Source organism: Triticum aestivum, chromosome 3B (genome assembly GCF_018294505.1).
Source record: "Triticum aestivum cultivar Chinese Spring chromosome 3B, IWGSC CS RefSeq v2.1, whole genome shotgun sequence".
In the NCBI taxonomy this organism is placed as follows: Eukaryota; Viridiplantae; Streptophyta; class Magnoliopsida; order Poales; family Poaceae; genus Triticum; species Triticum aestivum.
Window position 1 is genome coordinate 233,717,210 of NC_057801.1, and position 15,825 is coordinate 233,733,034.

Below are 15,825 nucleotides of genomic sequence, written 5' to 3' on the forward strand. Positions count from 1 at the left end.
TGGGTATGTCTACTTAATGAAACACAAGTCTGAGACCTTTGAAAAGTTCAAGGAATTTCAGAATGAGGTGGAGAATCAACGTGACCGAAAGATAAAATTCTTACGATCAGATCGTGGAGGAGAATACTTAAGTCACGAATTTGGTACACACTTAAAGAAATGTGGAATCGTTTCACAGCTCACGCCGCCTGGAACACCTCAGCGAAACGGTGTGTCCGAACGTCGTAATCGCACTCTATTGGATATGGTGCGGTCTATGATGTCTCTTACCGATTTACCGCTATCATTTTGGGGATACGCTCTAGAGACAGCTACATTCACTTTAAATAGGGCACCGTCTAAATCCGTTGAGACGACACCGTATGAATTATGGTTTGGAAAGAAACCTAAGCTGTCGTTTCTAAAAGTTTGGGGATGCGAAGCTTATGTCAAGAAACTTCAACCTGAAAAGCTCGAACCCAAGTCGGAAAAATGCGTATTCATAGGATACCCTAAGGAAACTATAGGGTATACCTTCTACTTAAGATCCGAAGGCAAGATCTTTGTTGCCAAGAACGGATGCTTTCTGGAAAAAGAGTTTCTCTCGAAAGAAGTAAGTGGGAGGAAAGTAGAACTCGATGAAGTACTACCTCTTGAGCGGGATAGTGACGCAGCACAGGAAACCATTCCTGTGATGCCCACACCAACTGAAGAGGAAAACCATGATAATGATCAAGGTACTTCGGATCAAGTTACTGCTGAACTTCGTAGGTCCACAAGGACACGTTCCGCACCAGAGTGGTACGGCAACCCTGTCCTGGAAATCATGTTGTTAGACAACAATGAACCTTCGAACTATGAAGAAGCAATGACGGGCCCGGATTCCAACAAATGGCTTGAAGCCATGAAATCCGAGATAGAATCCATGTATGAAAACAAAGTATGGACTTTGACAGACTTGCCCGATGATCGGCGAGCGATAGAAAACAAATGGATCTTTAAGAAGAAGACGGACGCGGATGGTAATGTTACCATCTATAAAGCTCGACTTGTCGCTAAGGGTTATCGACAGGTTCAAGGGATTGACTACGACGAGACATTCTCTCCCGTAGCGAAGCTAAAGTCCGTCCGAATCATGTTAGCAATTGCCGCATACTATGATTATGAGATATGGCAGATGGACGTCAAAACAGCATTCCTTAACGGGCATCTTAAGGAAGAACTGTATATGATGCAGCCGGAAGGTTTTGTCGATCCTCAGAACGCTAACAAAGTATGCAAGCTCCAGCGATCCATTTATGGACTGGTGCAAGCATCTCGGAGTTGGAACATTCGCTTTGATGAGATGATCAAAGCGTTTGGGTTTATGCAGACTTATGGAGAAGCCTGCGTTTACAAGAAAGTGAGTGGGAGCTCTGTAGCATTTCTCATATTATATGTAGATGACATACTCCTGATGGGAAATAATATAGAATTTCTGGACAGCATTAAGGCCTACTTGAATAAGTGTTTTTCAATGAAGGACCTTGGAGAAGCTGCTTATATATTAGGCATCAAGATCTATAGAGATAGATCGAGACGCCTCATAGGTCTTTCACAAAGTACATACCTTGATAAGATTTTGAAGAGATTCAGAATGGATCAGTCCAAGAAGGGGTTCTTGCCTATGTTACAAGGTATGAGACTGAGCTCAGCTCAGTCACCGACCACGGCAAAAGATAAAGAAGAGATGAGTGTCATCCCCTATGCTTCAGCCATAGGATCTATTATGTATGCCATGCTGTGTACCAGACCCGATGTAAACCTTGCCGTAAGTTTGGTAGCAAGATACCAAAGTAATCCCGGCAAGGAACACTGGACAGCGGTCAAGAATATCCTGAAGTACCTGAAAAGGACAAAGGACATGTTTCTCGTTTATGGAGGAGACGAAGAGCTCGTCGTAAAGGGTTACGTCGACGCTAGCTTTGACTCAGATCCGGATGACTCTAAGTCACAAACCGGATACGTGTATATGTTGAATGGTGGAGCAGTAAGCTGGTGCAGCTGCAAGCAGAGCGTCGTGGCGGGATCTACGTGTGAAGCGGAGTACATGGCAGCCTCGGAGGCAGCACATGAAGCGATTTGGGTGAAGGAGTTCATCACCGACCTAGGAGTCATACCCAATGCGTCGGGGCCGATCAAACTCTTCTGTGACAACACTGGAGCTATTGCCCTCGCAAAGGAGCCCAGGTTTCACAAGAAGACCAGGCACATCAAGCGTCGTTTCAACTCCATCCGTGAAAATGTTCAAGATGGAGACATAGAGATTTGCAAAGTACACACGGATCTGAATGTCGCAGATCCGCTGACTAAACCTCTCTCGCGTGCAAAACATGATCAACACCAGAACTCTATGGGTGTTCGATTCATCACAATGTAACTAGATTAGTGACTCTAGTGCAAGTGGGAGACTGTTGGAAATATGCCCTAGAGGCAATAATAAAAGTATTATTATATTTCATTGTTCATGATAATTGTCTTGTATTCATGCTATAACTGTATTATCCGGAAATCGTAATACACGTGTGAATACTTAGACCACACTATGTCCCTGGTAAGCCTCTAGTTGACCAGCCCGTTGTGATCAACAGATAGTCATGGTTTCCTGACTATGGACATTGGATGTCATTGATAACGGGATCACATCATTAGGAGAATGATGTGATGGACAAGACCCAATCCTAAGCATAGCATAAAAGATCGTGTAGTTCGTTTTGCTAGAGCTTTGCAAGTGTCAAGTATCTCTTCCTTCGACCATGAGATCGTGTAACTCCCGGATACCGTAAGAATGCCTTGGGTGTGCCAAACGTCACAACGTAACTGGGTGACTATAAAGGTGCATTACAGGTATCTCCGAAAGTAGCTGTTGGGTTGACACGGATCGAGACTGGGATTTGTCACTCCGTATGACGGAGAGGTATCTCTGGGCCCACTCGGTAATGCATCATCATAATGAGCTCAAAGTGACCAAGGTGTTGGACACGGGATCATGCATTACGGTACGAGTAAAGTGACTTGCCGGTAACGAGACTGAACAAGGTATTGGGATACCGACGATCAAGTCTCGGGCAAGTAACGTACCGATTGGCAAAGGGAATTGTATACAGGGTTTGATCGAATCCTCGACATAGTGGTTCATCCGATGACAACATCGAGGAGCATGTGGGAGCCATCATGGGTATCCAGATCCCGCTGATGGTTATTGACTAAGAGAGTCTCGGTCATGTCTACATGTCTCCCGAACCCGTAGGGTCTACACACTTAAGGTTCAGTCACGCTAGGGTTGTAGGGATATGTATATGCAGTAACCCGAATGTTGTTCGGAGTCCCGGATGAGATCCCGGACGTCACGAGGAGTTCCGGAATGGTCCGGAGGTAAAGATTTATATATGGGAAGTCCTGTTTCGGGCATCGGGACAAGTTTCGGGGTTATCGGTATTGTACCGGGACCACCGGAGGGGTCCCGGGGGCCCACCGGGTGGGGCCACCCATCCCCGGGGGCCACATGGGCTGTAGGGGGTGCGCCTTGGCCTACATGGGCCAAGGGCACCAGCCCCACAAGGCCCATGCGCCTAGGGTTTCCAAGGGGGAGGAGTCCTACTAGTGGAAGGCACCTCCTAGGTGCCTTGGGGGGGAGGGAATCCCCCCTTGGCCGCCGCACCCCCTAGGAGATTTGATCTCCTAGGGCCGGCCACCCCCCCTTGGCACCCCTATATATAGTGGGGGGAGAGGAGGGACTTCATACCTTGTGCCCTGGCCTTTGGTTGCCTCCTTCTCCCTCCCCAACACCTCCTCCAACTCCATAGCGCTTAGCGAAGCTCTGCCGGAGTACTGCAGCTCCACCAACACCACGCCGTCGTGCTGCTGCTGGTGCCATCTCCCTCAACCTCTCCTCCCTTCCTTGCTGGATCAAGAAGGAGGAGACGTGGCTGTTTCCGTACGTGTGTTGAATGCGGAGGTGCCGTCCGTTCGGCGCAGGTCATCGGTGATTCGAATCACGTCGAGTACGACTACATCATCACCTTGCAAGCTTCCGCACGCGATCTACAAGTGGTATGTAGATGCAAACTCTCTCCCTAGACTCGTTGCTTAGGTGAACTCATAGATGGATCTTGGTGAAACCGTAGGAAAAATTTTAATTTTCTGCAACGTTCCCCAACAGTGGTATCAGAGCTAGGTCTATGCGTAGTTCTCTTTGCACGAGTAGAACACAACTTTGTTGTGGGCGTGGATTTTGTCATCTTACTTGCCTCTACTAGTCTTTTCTTGCTCAACGGTATTGTGGGATGAAGCGGCCCGGACCAACCTTACACGTACGCTTACGTGAGACCGGTTCCACCGACTGACATGCACAAGTTGCATAAGGTGGCTGGCGGGTGTCTGTCTCTCCCACCTTAGTTGGAGCGGAATCGATGAACAGGGCCCTTATGAAGGGTAAATAGAAGTTGACAAAATCACGTTGTGGTGATTCGTAGGTAAGAAAACGTTCTTGCTAGAACCCAATTGCAGCCACGTAAAAGATGCAACAACAATTAGAGGACGTCTAACTTGTTTTTGCAGCGATTGATCATGTGATGTGATATGGCCAGAAGTTGTGATGAATGATGAATTGTGATGTATGAGATCATGTTCTTTGTAATAGGATTCATGACTTGCATGTCGATGAGTATGACAACCGGCAGGAGCCATAGGAGTTGTCATTATTTTTTGTATGACCTGCGTGTCATTGAATAACGTCATGTAAACTACTTTACTTTATTGCTAAACGTTAGTCATAGAAGTAGAAGTAGTCGTTGGCGTGACAACTTCATGAAGACACGATGATGGAGATCATGATGATGGAGATCATGGTGTCAAGCCGGTGACAAGATGATCATGGAGCCCCGAAGATGAAGATCAAAGGAGCTATATGATATTGGCCATATCATGTCACAACTATATAATTGCATGTGATGTTTATTATGTATTATGCATCTTGTTTACTTAGGACGACGGTAGTAAATAAGATGATCCCTTATAAAATTTCAAGAAGTGTTCTCCCCTAACTGTGCACCGTTGCTACAGTTCGTCGTTTCTAAGCACCACGTGATGATCGGGTGTGATGGATTCTTACGTTCACATACAACGGGTGTAAGACAGTTTTACACAGCGAAAACACTTAGGGTTAACTTGACGAGCCTAGCATGTACAGACATGGCCTCGGAACACGGAGACCGAAAGGTCGAACACGAGTCGTATGGAAGATACGATCAACATGAAAATGTTCACCGACGATGACTAGTCCGTCTCACGTGATGATCGGACACGGGCTGGTCGACTCGGATCGTGTAACACTTAGATGACTAAAGGGATGTCTAATCTAAGTGGGAGTTCATAATTTGATTAGAACTTTATTATCATGAACATAGTCTAAAACCTTTGCAAATATGTCTTGTAGATCAATGGCCAACGCTAATGTCAACATGAACTTCAACGCGTTCCTAGAGAAAACCAAGCTGAAAGATGATGGCAGCAACTATACGGACTGGGTCCGGAACCTGAGGATCATCCTCATAGCGGGGCAGCTAACGACGACGGTCCGAGGTGGGGGAAAACAAGGAATGTGGAGAGGAGCTCACATCGGGTTTGGGAGCATGCTCGGGGAGGCTGGGCGCGGACGGAGTGGAGCGTATACGGGCAGTGATAAGGACGACCGCGACAGAGGTACTAGATGCGCGCGATGCGGGGACGGCTCCTCGGCTTCTCTTCGGTGGTGGGCGACGAAGATGAAGGAGCCGGAGGCCCTTGACTTGATGACGCAGCTAGGGGTGGCTGGTGGTCGCGTGAGTTGCGGCGGTGTCGACGAGCATGCTCGCGCTCGTAGGAGGAAGAAGAGACGAGCGGGTGGGGAAGATGGGAGGTGCTAGGGTTCGCCCCAGGGGTTTGCTGGCATCCTTATCGCGTGGGGAGGCGTCGGATGCTCGACGCGTGACGATCCAGGAGGTGGACGAACGACCAACGTCCAGCAAGCCATGGTTGAACAGGGGAAGAAGGCAGAGGGAAACTTGGGCTGTATTGATTCGGCCGATTATGTGCACTTGTGGCCCAAGTGCACAGTGGGGCCTTTTTCTTTTCCTCTCTTTCTGTTTTTTTTTTCAATTTTTGTGTATGTTTTGCATTTTCTTTTAGTACCAAATGAGTTTTGCTTTGAACAAAACTTGGCACATAATGTTGGGGAACGTAGTAATTTCAAAAAATTTCCTAAGCACACGCAAGATCATGGTGATGGCATAGCAACGAGAGGGGAGAGTGTTATCTACGTACCCTCGTAGACCGTTAAGCGGAAGCGTTATGACAACGCGGTTGATGTAGTCGTACGTCTTCACGATCCGACCGATCCAAGCACCGAACGTACGGCACCTCCGTGTCCAGCACACGTTCAGCTCGATAACGTTCCCCGTGCTCCAATCCAGCAAAGCGTCGGGGATGAGTTCCGTCAGCACGACGGCGTGGTGACGATGATGATGTTCTACTGGCGCAGGGCTTCGCCTAAACTCCGCGACGATATGACTGAGGTGGAATATGGTGGAGGGGGGCACCGCACACGGCTAAGGAACGATCCGTAGATCAACTTGTGTGTCTTAGGGGTGCCCCCCTCCCTCATATATAAAGGGGAAGAGGAGGAGGGGGCCGGCCAAGGGGAGAGGCGCGCCCTAGGGGGGGCAATCCTACTCCAAGTAGGTTTGCCCCCCCCCCTTTCCTATTAGGAGTAGGAGAGGGAAGGAAGAGAGGGGAGGGAAGAAGGAAAGGGGGGGCCGACCCCCCTCCCAATTCGGATTGGGCTTGGGGGGGGCCCTCCTTTGCTCCTTCTCCCTCCTTTCCACTAAGGCCCAATAAGGCCCATATACTTACCGGGGGGTTCCGGTAACCTCCCAGATCTCCGGTATAGTCCCAATCTCATCCGGACCCTTTCCGGTATCCAAATATATCCGTCCAATATATCAATCTTTATGTCTCGACCATTTCGAGACTCCTCGTCATGTCCGTGATCACATCCGGGACTTCGAACAAACTTCGGTACATCAAAACTTATAAACTCATAATAAAACTATCATCGTAACGTTAAGCGTGCGGACCCTACGGGTTCGAGAACTATGTAGACATGATCTAGAACTGTTTCCGATCAATAACCAATAGTGGAACCTGGATGTTCATATTGGTTCCTACATATTCTACGAAGATCTTTATCGGTCAAACCGCATAACAACATACGTTGTTCCCGTTGTCATCGGTATGTTACTTGCCCGAGATTCGATCGTCGGTATCCAATACCTAGTTCAATCTCGTTACTGGCAAGTCTCTTTACTCATTCCATAATACATCATTTCGTAACTAACTCATTAGTTATAATGCTTGCAAGGCTTAAGTGATGAGTATTACCGAGAGGGCCCAGAGATACCTCTCCGACAATCGGAGTGACAAAACCTAATCTCGAATTATGCCAACTCAACATGTACCTTTGGAGACACCTGTAGAGCACCATTATAATCACCCAGTTACGTTGTGACGTTTGGTAGCACACAAAGTGTTCCTCCAGTAAACGGGAGTTGCACAATCTCATAGTTGTAGGAACTTTGTATAACTCATGAAGAAAGCAATAGCAACATACTAAACGATCAAGTGCTAAGCTAACGGAATGGGTCGAGTCAATCACATCATTCTCCCAATGATGTGATCCCGTTAATCAAATGACAACTCTTTTGTCCATGGCTAGGAAACATAACCATCTTTGATAAACGAGCTAGTCAAGTAGAGGCATACTAGTGACACTATGTTTGTCTATGTATTCACACATGTATTATGTTTCCGGTTAATACAATTCTAGCATGAATAATAAACATTTATCATGATATGAGGAAATAAATAATAACTTTATTATTGCCTCTAGGGCATATTTCCTTCAGTCTCCCACTTGCACTAGAGTCAATAATCTAGATTACATAGTAATGATTCTAATACCCATGGAGTCTTGGTGTTGATCATGTTTTGCTCGTGAGAGGGGCTTAGTCAATGGGTCTGCAACATTCAGATCCATATGTATCTTGCAAATTTCTATGTCTCCCACTTGGACTTGGTCCTGGATGGAATTGAAGCGTCTCTTGATGTGCTTGGTCCTTTTGTGAAATCTGGATTCCTTTGCCAAGGCAATTGCACCAGTATTGTCACAGAAGATCTTCATTGGTCTCGATGCACTAGGTATAACACCTAGATCGGAAATGAACTCCTTCATCCAGACTCCTTCATTTGCTGCTTCCGAAGCAGCTATGTACTCCGCTTCACATGTAGATCCCGCCACGACGCTTTGTTTAGTACTGCACCAACTTACAGCTCCACCGTTTAATAAAAATACGTATCCGGTTTGCGATTTAGAATCGTCCGGATCAGTGTCAAAGCTTGCATCGACGTAACCATTTACGACTAGCTCTTTGTCACCTCCATATACGAGAAACATATCCTTAGTCCTTTTCAGGTATTTCAGGATGTTCTTGACCGCTGTCCAGTAACCCACTCCTGGATTACTTTGGTACCTCCCTGCCAAACTAATAGCAAGGCACACATCAGGTCTGGTACACAGCATTGCATACATGATAGAGCCTATGGCTGAAGCATAGGGAATTCCTTTCATTTTCTCTCTATCTTCTGCAGTGGTCGAACATTGAGTCTGACTCAATTTTATACCTTGTAACACAGGCAAGAACCCTTTCTTTGCCTGATCCATATTGAACCTTTTCAACACTTTATCAAGGTACGTGCATTATGAAAGTCCAATCAAGCGTCTTGATCTATCTCTATAGATCTTGATGCCCAAAATGTAAGCAGCTTCACCGAGGTCTTTCATTGAAAAACTTTTATTCAAGTATCCTTTTATGCTATCCAGAAATTCTATATCATTTCCAATCAACAATATGTCGTCCACATATAATATTAGAAATGCTACAGAGCTCCCACTCACTTTCTTGTAAATACAGGCTTCTCCAAAAGTCTGTATAAAACCATATGCCTTGATCACACTATCAAAGCGTTTATTCCAACTCCGAGAGGCTTGCACCAGACCATAGATTGATCGTTGGAGCTTGCACACTTTGTTAGCTCCCTTAGGATTGACAAAACCTTCCGGTTGCATCATATACAACTCTTCTTCCAGATATCCATTCAGGAATGCTGTTTTGACATCCATCTGCCATATTTCATAATCATAAAATGCGGCAATCGCTAACATGATTCGGACAGACTTAAGCATCGCTACGGGTGAGAAAGTCTCATTGTAGTCAACCCCTTGAACTTGTCGAAAACCTTTCGCAACAAGTCGAGCTTTATAGACAGTTACATTACCGTCAGTGTCAGTCTTCTTCTCAATGGCTTGCCGATCATCGGGCAAGTCAACCAAAGTCCATACTTTGTTCTCATACATGGATCCCATCTCAGATTTCATGGCTTCTACCCATTCTGCGGAATCTGGGCTCATCATCGCTTTCTCATAGTTCGTAGGTTCATCATGGTCAAGTAACATGACTTCCAGAATAGGATTACCGTACCACCCTGGTGCAGATATTACTCTGGTAGACCTACGAGGTTCAGTAGAAACTTGATCTGAAGTTTCATGATCAATATCATTAACTTCCTCACTAATTGGTGTAGATGTCATAGGAACTGATTTCTGTGATGAACTACTTTCCAATAAGGGAGCAGACATAGTTATCTCATCAAGTTCTACTTTCCTCCCACTCACTTCTTTCGAGAGAAACTCTTTTTCTAGAAAGGATCCATTCTTAGCAACGAATGTCTTGCCTTCGGATCTGTGATAGAAGGTGTACCCAACAGTCTCTTTTGGGTATCCTATGAAGACACATTTCTCTGATTTAGGTTCGAGCTTATCTGGTTGAAGTTTCTTCACATAAGCATCGCAGCTTAAACTTTAAGAAACGACAACTTTGGTTTCTTGCCAAACCACAGTTCATAAGGCGTCGTCACAACGGATTTTGATGGTGCCCTATTCAATGTGAATGCAGCCGTCTCTAAAGCATAACCCCAGAACGATAGCGGTAAATCAGTAAGAGACATCATAGATCGCACCATATCTAGTAAAGTACGATTACAACGTTCGGACACACCATTTCGTTGTGGTATTCCGGGTGGCGTGAGTTGCGAAATTATTCCGCATTGTTTCAAATGTAAACCAAACTCGTAACTCAAATATTCTCCTCCACGATCAGATCGTAGAAACTTTATATTCTTGTTACGATGATTTTCTACTTCACTCTGAAATTCTTTGAACTTTTCAAATGTTTCAGACTTGTGTTTCATTAAGTAGATATACCCATATCTGCTCAAATCATCTGTGAAGGTGAGAAAATAACGATATCCGCCACGAGCTTCAATATTCATCGGACCACATACATCTGTATGTATAATTTCCAACAAATCTGTTGCTCTCTCCATAGTACCGGAGAACGGTGTTTTAGTCATCTTGCCCATGAGGCACGGTTCGCAAGTACCAAGTGATTCATAATCAAGTGATTCCAAAAGTCCATCAGTATGGAGTTTCTTCATGCGCTTTACACCGATATGACCTAAACGGCAGTGCCACAAATAAGTTGCACTATCATTATCAACTCTGCATCTTTTGGCTTCGACATTATGAATATGTGTATCACTACTATCGAGATTCAATAAAAATAGACCACTCTTCAAGGGTGCATGACCATAAAAGATATTACTCATATAAATAGAACAACCATTATTCTCTGATTTAAATGAATAACCGTCTCGCATCAAACAAGATCCAGATATAATGTTCATGCTCAACGCTGGCACCAAATAACAATTATTCAGGTCTAAAACTAATCCCGAAGGTAGATGTAGAGGTAGCGTGCCGACCGCGATCACATCGACTTTGGAACCGTTTCCCACGTGCATCGTCATCTCGTCCTTGGCCAGTGCTCGCTTATTCCGTAGTCCCTGTTTCGAGTTGCAAATATTAGCAACAGAACCAGTATCAAATACCCAGGTGCTACTACGAGCTCTAGTTAGGTACACATCAATAACATGTATATCACATATACCTTTGTTCACTTTGCCATCCTTCTTATCCGCCAAATACTTGGGGCAGTTCCGCTTCCAGTGACCAGTTTGCTTGCAGTAGAAGCACTCAGTTTCAGGCTTAGGTCCAGACTTGAGTTTCTTCTCTTGAGCAGCAACTTGCTTGCTGTTCTTCTTGAAGTTCCCCTTCTTCTTCCCTTTGCCCTTTTTCTTGAAACTAGTGGTCTTGTTGACCATCAACACTTGATGCTCCTTCTTGATTTCTACCTCTGCAGCCTTTAGCATTGCGAAGAGCTCGGGAATCGTCTTGTTCATCCCTTGCATATTATAGTTCATCACGAAGCTCTTGTAGCTTGGTGGCAGTGATTGGAGAATTCTGTCAATGATGCTATCATCCAGAAGATTAACTCCCAGTTGAATCAAGTGATTATTATACCCAGACATTTTGAGTATATGCTCACTGACAGAACTATTCTCCTCCATCTTGCAGCTGTAGAACTTATTGGAGACTTCATATCTCTTAATCCGGGCATTTGCTTGAAATATTAACTTCAACTCCTGGAACATCTCATATGCTCCATGACGTTCAAAACATCGTTGAAGACCCGGTTCTAAGCCGTAAAGCATGGCACACTGAACTATAGAGTAGTCATCAGCTTTGTTCTGCCAAACGTTCACAACATCTGGTGTTGCTCCTGCAGCAGGCCTGGCACCCAGCGGTGCTTCTAGGGAGTAATTCTTCTGTGCAGCAATAAGGATAATCCTCAAGTTACGGACCCAGTCCGTGTAATTGCTACCATCATCTTTCAACTTTGCTTTCTCAAGGAACGCATTAAAATTCAACGGAACAACAGCACGAGCCATCTATCTACAACAAACATAGACAAGCAAAATACTATCAGGTACTAAGTTCATGATAAATTTAAGTTCAATTAATCATATTACTTAAGAACTCCCACTTAGACAGATATCTCTCTAGTCATCTAAGTGATCACGTGATCCAAATCAACTAAACCATAACCGATCATCACGTGAGATGGAGTAGTTTTCAATGGTGAACATCACTATGTTGATCATATCTACTATATGATTCACGCTCGACCTTTCGGTCTCCGTGTTCCGAGGCCATATCTGCATATGCTAGGCTCGTCAAGTATAACCTGAATATTCTGCGTGTGCAAAACTGGCTTGCACCCGTTGTAGATGGACGTAGAGCTTATCACACCCGATCATCACGTGGTGTCTGGGCACGACGAACTTTGGCAACGGTGCATATTCAGGGAGAACACTTCTTGATAATTTTAGTGAGAGATCATCTTAAAATGCTACCGTCAATCAAAGCAAGATAAGATGCATAAAGGATAAACATCACATGTAATCAATATAAGTGATATGATATGGCCATCATCATCTTGTGCTTGTGATCTCCATCTCCGAAGCACCGTCGTGATCACCATCGTCACCGGCGCGACACCTTGATCTCCATTGTAGCATTGTTGTCGTTTACGCCATCTATTGCTTCTACGACTATCGCTACCGCTTAGTGATAAAGTAAAGCAATTACAGGGTGTTTGCATTTCATACAATAAAGCGACAACCATATGGCTCCTGCCAGTTGCCGATAACTTCGGTTACAAAACATGATCATCTCATACAATAAATATAACATCACGTCTTGACCATATCACATCACAACATGCCCTGCAAAAACAAGTTAGACGTCCTCTACTTTGTTGTTGCAAGTTTTACGTGGCTGCTATGGGCTTAGCAAGAACCGTTCTTACCTACGCATCAAAACCACAACGATAGTTCGTCAAGTTAGTGTTGTTTTAACCTTCGCAAGGACCGGGCGTAGCCACACTCGGTTCAACTAAAGTTGGAGAAACTGACACCCGCCAGCCACCTGTGTGCAAAGCACGTCGGTAGAACCAGTCTCGCGTAAGAGTACGCGTAATGTCGGTCCGGGCCGCTTCATCCAACAATACCGCCGAACCAAAGTATGACATGCTGGTAAGCAGTATGACTTGTATCGCCCACAACTCACTTGTGTTCTACTCGTGCATATAACATCAACGCATAAAACCTAGGCTCGGATGCCACTGTTGGGGAACGTAGTAATTTCAAAAAATTTCCTACGCACACGCAAGATCATGGTGATGGCATAGCAATGAGAGGGGAGAGTGTTATCTACGTACCCTCGTACACCGTTAAGCGGAAGCGTTATGACAACGCGGTTGATGTAGTCGTACGTCTTCACGATCCGACCGATCCAAGCACCGAACGTATGGCACCTCCGTGTTCAGCACACGTTCAGCTCGATGACGTTCCCCGTGCTCCAATCCAGCAAAGCGTCGGGGATGAGTTCCGTCAGCATGACGGCGTGGTGATGATGATGATGTTCTACCGGCGCAGGGCTTCGCCTAAACTCCGCGACGATATGACCGAGGTGGAATATGGTGGAGGGGGGCACCGCACACGACTAAGGAACGATTCGTAGATCAACTTGTGTGTCTTAGGGGTGCCCCCCTCCCCCATATATAAAGGGGGAGAGGAGGAGGGGCCGGCCAAGGGGAGAGGCGCGCCCTAGGGGGGGCAATCCTACTCCAAGTAGGTTTGGCCCCCCCTTTCCTATTAGGAGTAGGAGAGGGAAGGAAGAGAGGGGAGGGAAGAAGGAAAGGGGGGCCGCCCCCCCTCCCAATTCGGATTGGGCTTGGGGGGGCGCCCCCTCCTTTGCTCCTTCTCCCTCCTTTCCACTAAGGCCCAATAAGGCCCATATACTTACCGGGGGGTTCCGGTAACCTCCCAGATCTCCGGTATAGTCCCAATCTCATCCGGAACCTTTCCGGTATCCAAATATATCCGTCCAATATATCAATCTTTGTCTCGACCATTTCGAGACTCCTCGTCATGTCCGTGATCACATCCGGGACTCCGAACAAACTTCGGTACATCAAAACTTATAAACTCATAATAAAACTGAAGGAAATATGCCCTAGAGGCAATAATAAAGTTATTATTTATTTCCTCATATCATGATAAATGTTTATTATTCATGCTAGAATTGTATTAACCGGAAACATAATACATGTGTGAATATATAGACAAACAGAGTGTCACTAGTATGCCTCTACTTGACTAGCTTGTTAATCAAAGATGGTTATGTTTCCTAACCATGAACAAGGAGTTGTTATTTGATTAACAAGGTCACATCATTAGTTGAATGATCTGATTGACATGACCCATTCCGTTAGCTTAGCACACGATCGTTTAGTATGTTGCTATTGCTTCCTTCATGACTTATACATGTTCCTATGACTATGAGATTATGCAACTCCCGTTTACCGGAGGAACACTTTGTGTGCTACCAAACGTCACAACGTAACTGGGTGATTATAAAGGTGCTCTACAGGTGTCTCCGAAGGTACTTGTTGAGTTGGCGTATTTCGAGATTAGGATTTGTCACTCCGAATGTCGGAGAGGTATCTCTGGGCCCTCTCGGTAATACACATCACTTAAGCCTTGCAAGCATTTCAACTAATGAGTTAGTTGCAAGATGATGTATTACGGAACGAGTAAAGAGACTTGCCGGTAACGAGATTGAACTAGGTATTGGATACCGACGATCGAATCTCGGGCAAGTAACATACCGATGACAAAGGGAACAACGTATGTTGTTATGCGGTCTGACCGATAAAGATCTTCGTAGAATATGTAGGAACCAATATGGGCATCCAGGTCCCGCTATTGGTTATTGACCGGAGACGTGTCTCGGTCATGTCTACATTGTTCTCGAACCGTAGGGTCCGCACGCTTAAGGTTTCGATGACAGTTATATTATGAGTTTATGAGTTTTGATGTACCGAAGGAGTTCGGAGTCCCGGATATGATCACAGACATGACGAGGAGTCTCGAAATGGTCGAGACATAAAGATTGATATATTGGACGGATATATTTGGACACCGGAAAGGTTCAGGAGAAGTTTGGAGCTCCGGGAGGTTACCGGAACCCCCCGGGAGGTATATGGGCCTTATTAGGCCCATGTAGGAAGAAGGGAGAAGGAACAAGGGAGGGGGGCGCGCCCCCCCAAGCCCAATCCGAATTGGGGAGGGGGGCCGCCCCCCCCTTTCCTTTCTCCTTCCCCCTCTTCCTATTACTACTACTAGTACTACTTCCTAATACTAGTACTCTTTCCTTCCTCCTCCAAATAAGATAAGGAAAAGAGAGGGAAACCTACTTGGAGTAGGTTTCCCCCTCCCCTATGGCGCGCGCCCCTTGGGCCGGCCACCTCCTCCCTCCCTCCTTTATATACGGGGGTAGGGGGGCACCCTAGGACACACAAGTTGATCATTGAGATCGTTCCTTAGCCGTGTGCGGTGCCCTCCTCCATGATATTACACCTCGGTCATATTGTAGCGGTGCTTAGGCGAAGCCCTGCGACAGGAGAACATCAAGATCGTCGCCACGCCGTCGTGCTGACGGAACTCCCCCTCGGAACCTCTACTGGATTGGAGATCGAGGGTGCGTCATCGAGCTGTACGCGTGTCAAGAACTCGGAGGTGCCAGAGTAACGGTGCTTGGATCGGTTGGATCGGGAGGACGTACGACTACTTCCTCTACGTTGTGTCAACGCTTCCGCTTCGGTCTACGAGGGTACGTAGACAACACTCTCCCCTCTCGTTGCTATGCATCACCATGATCTTGCGTGTGCGTAGAATTTTTTTTGAAAT